Below are 3,629 nucleotides of genomic sequence, written 5' to 3' on the forward strand. Positions count from 1 at the left end.
CCCACTCGCGCGAAGTCACGCCATCTACTTGTCGCAAATGCGCCGTTTTCGCTACCCACCCAGTCGATAAAACACTGCATTTTTTCTCTTCGACTCAGTAACTTGCCAATCAATGCCATATTTGTTTTACTAGGACTTATCATGTTACAGTTCAATTTTAAAATAGTTATCAGGTGGTCACTGGTCATATTCTGCCAAAAGTAGAGTAGGTACTGGTATTGGGCCAAGGACATCCCAAAGAAGATCCATAAAATGTCATACCAAGTTGGTGTCCGAAGGGCGTGGCGGTTTACATAGCCTTGGGCGTGGCTCAAAACCTCACTAGCTATAGCTGAAAGAGCTGAAAAAGTCAAAAGGGTTCACGGCGGAACAGTATCATGTGCCCCACATTGGTGCTTGTCGAGGGATGCAGAGTGCAGACCTGAGACCGACACCTATTAATTAATGACCCCAAAGACGTTTGAGAGTCTCATGCTGGTCTCTGAGGGCTGCGAGAGGCTCTAAAAGGCAGAGTAGGTACAGTACAGGCTCCTACAGCGTACATACAGGTTGTAAGTAGCCATGCCTGATGCCGAACCCTGTACTCTGTAGACTGGTCACGGTTCGTCGGAAGGTCATCTCAGGCTCAAAAGAAACGATGTATACCATTCGAAAGCTGACGGTGAGCTGAATCCAAAAATGCAATTTTTATCAAAATCGATCGATGGCCTTTTTTGAAAATTGCGTTTTTGTAAAAACTTAATAATCTTTTATTCAACGGGCTGTACCGGACATTCTTGAAAACATAAACATATATTTTTGAGTTCCAGTGAAAGCTGAACGCCAAAAGAACAATATTTAGCGAAGCAATATTTCCAAACATTTATATGCGTCTCCCACAGCCGACAATAAGGCGCAATCACACAGCTCAGAGTCACGATGGACCAAAGTCAGCCACACAGAAGCGTGAAATGACCCTTATCGACTCGCAGACCCGGCGCTCTCGGCCCGCCTGACCGGCCACGGAAAGAACGTTCGGCTCTCGTTCTACTAAACAAATGTCATATTTGTCAGTTTCATGGGTGTAGTTTTCCAAAAATCATTGGGGGTGCTCAATAGCCTTCAGAAAGGCATGCCATAGTTTTAGTAGTTTTTTTAGCTGTTCTTTTTTACTGTAGCCATCAGGCATCATGCAAGAAATGATGTTAAATCGGTTCGAGAGCTTGTTTTAATAGCGCCACTGTAAAACAATTTTGGCTCACCCAATGCATTAACCCGCGCGGGGCTGGGGTCTCCAGCCAAACGCGCGGGGCTGGGGGGATAAATTTTACCCCCCTGTTATCTCCCGAACTAATGGTCCGATTTGGAAAATTCAAACGCCAATCGAAAGATCTCATCACGAATAACTAAAAACATGTACTTAATTTAAAGTTGGAGGTCAAGGTCAAGGTCAGGTCAAGGGTACAAATTGCAAGTTTCTACAGTATCGGCCTTGCACCGTAGTTGCCGAAGAATGGAGTCATGGACTGAGACTGATTGCCCAAAACGTGTTTGGGCCTGACCTTGGCCATAAGTTTGGCGGGCCAGATTTTGTACTGGAGCATTTTTTTTTTTAAATTCAGGCCTCCCTCCAACGGGCACTTGTATCCCATTTACAGGAGGGTTCCTCCTCCTCCTGGCCCTTGTTCCCCCACCCCCCAGGCTACGTCTGAAGTGGGAGCCTACCCCACACCTGGTGACACAGCCGGGGACGACGCCCGCGGAACGGGCGGAACCGGGAATCGAACCCGAACCCGGCACCGCCCTCACCGCGGGTCGACGCCTTAACCGACTGCGCCACCAGGGCCGCTTTTGAGCCAGCTTTGAGAAATACATAACGTACAACGGTGGTAAAATCGTTGCTATAGGTATAACACAGTTTACCCGCTCCGGGTGTGAGGGAGGGGTGTGGGGCAATGAGTGCACTGACGTGGCGCCCTCGGAGGGCCGGTATGGGATTAAAGCTCAGCTACACTAAGGGCTTGTTTGGTGCCTTCAGTTATCGGTGGCACCCTCAGAATCACCGGCGTAGGGCCCTCAGAGCCGCCGGTAAGGGAGGCACCGGTGTGGGGCCGCCATGCAGGTGCCGGTGTGGGCGATCAGAGGTGCTAGTGTGATTCTCTCAGAGGCTCCGATGAGGGTCCTTACAGGCGTTGCTCCGGGCCCTCATAGACGCTGGTGTAGAGCCGTTACAGACGGGTGTGGGGCCTTTAGAGCTGCTGACGCGAACTCTCTACAAGCCGGTAGGGGGTCTCAGTGACCGGCAAGGGGTCCTTAGGGCTTAGGCCGGCAGAAGAAGTCTTGCGGGGTCCTAAGAGACCGGCATGGTACTGTCAGACGCCGGTGGGGCCCTCAGGGTCACCGTTGTGGGGCCCTCAAAAGTCACCAGTGGATGGCCTTTAGATGCGCAGGTGTTGGGTGGGTCCTCAGAGCCGCGGATATAGGGCTTTAATAGGCACTGGTGTAGGCACTCAGAGTTGGGGGTGTGAAACCCTTAGAGACACCGGTGTGGGCCCTCATAGGCACCGACGAGGGCCCCCACAGTTGCCGTTATGGGGCCCTCAGAAAATAAGTGTGGGACCATCACAGGTGGGAAATGCTCCTAGAACTGTCCCCTCATAGGCCGGTAACACCTCTCAGAGGCTAGTAAAGGCTGCAGCAGACTCTTTCCGCGTTCAGGAAATCGCATGCGAGAGCCTATTCAAATAGTTACATTGTAATTCCTCTCGCATCAATCGCTCGCGGGAGGTGCGTGCGATTGATGCCAGCGTGCTTCCATGTATTTGAATAGGCTCTCGCATGCGATTTCCTGACTGCGGAAAGAGTCTGTTTCAGGCTTAACGGGCCTTTGGAGACCACCGAGGTGTCCTTAAAAGCCGCAAGAGGCCCTCAGAAGTCGGCGTGGGGCCCTTATGGAGACCTTAGTGTGGCTATTTAGGACCCATGAGGTGCTCTAACGAGCCCCACGGGGCCCTTCTGAGTAGAAATATGGCCATCGTTAACCCTCAGCGGTCAAATGGCGCCGCAGGGCCTCTCGGACCCGAGGGTCCCTTTGAACCCGATGGGGGGAGGGGGTACGTGTCCCCTTAGACCCCTAGCTATGCCACTGTTTCATATGCATCATGTCAGGTATTTTAGGCTCGCCCCCCCCCCCCCCCAACTTGAAAATCGTTCCCGGGCCCCTGATAATATCAGATGTAACACAAATATCATGCATCTTAATTTGTGGTGATTTATTCAATGTATATTCTCTTAGTCACTGAATTGAGTAAGCATAGTATTTGCATGATTCACTGGGCTCATTACAGTACTAGGAGGTGGACATTCTGATTATTGAGGGCCTTGAGTCAGCTGGGAATGTTTTGAGAAGGCTGGGGGTGCTTTAAGAAGGCAGGGGGTGCTGAGCTCAGGATTGGGGGTGCTTGAGCACCCACAAAAAGATATAAAGTTACGCTTATGGTCAGTTTAACTGTTCACATCGCTAGTAAAGTTTTTCAGGATACCTGTGAAGAAAATTCATTGTTCTGTCATCTTCACATCATGCATTAAAGGGACTATCCCAACTTCTAAAATGTTGTTAAAACCAGTTAAATTGTGCCCGGCTTTATAGA

The sequence above is a fragment of the Amphibalanus amphitrite genome, unplaced genomic scaffold (genome assembly GCF_019059575.1).
Source record: "Amphibalanus amphitrite isolate SeventyFive unplaced genomic scaffold, NRLGWU_Aamphi_draft 001951F_arrow, whole genome shotgun sequence".
Lineage (NCBI taxonomy): Eukaryota > Metazoa > Arthropoda > Thecostraca > Balanomorpha > Balanidae > Amphibalanus > Amphibalanus amphitrite.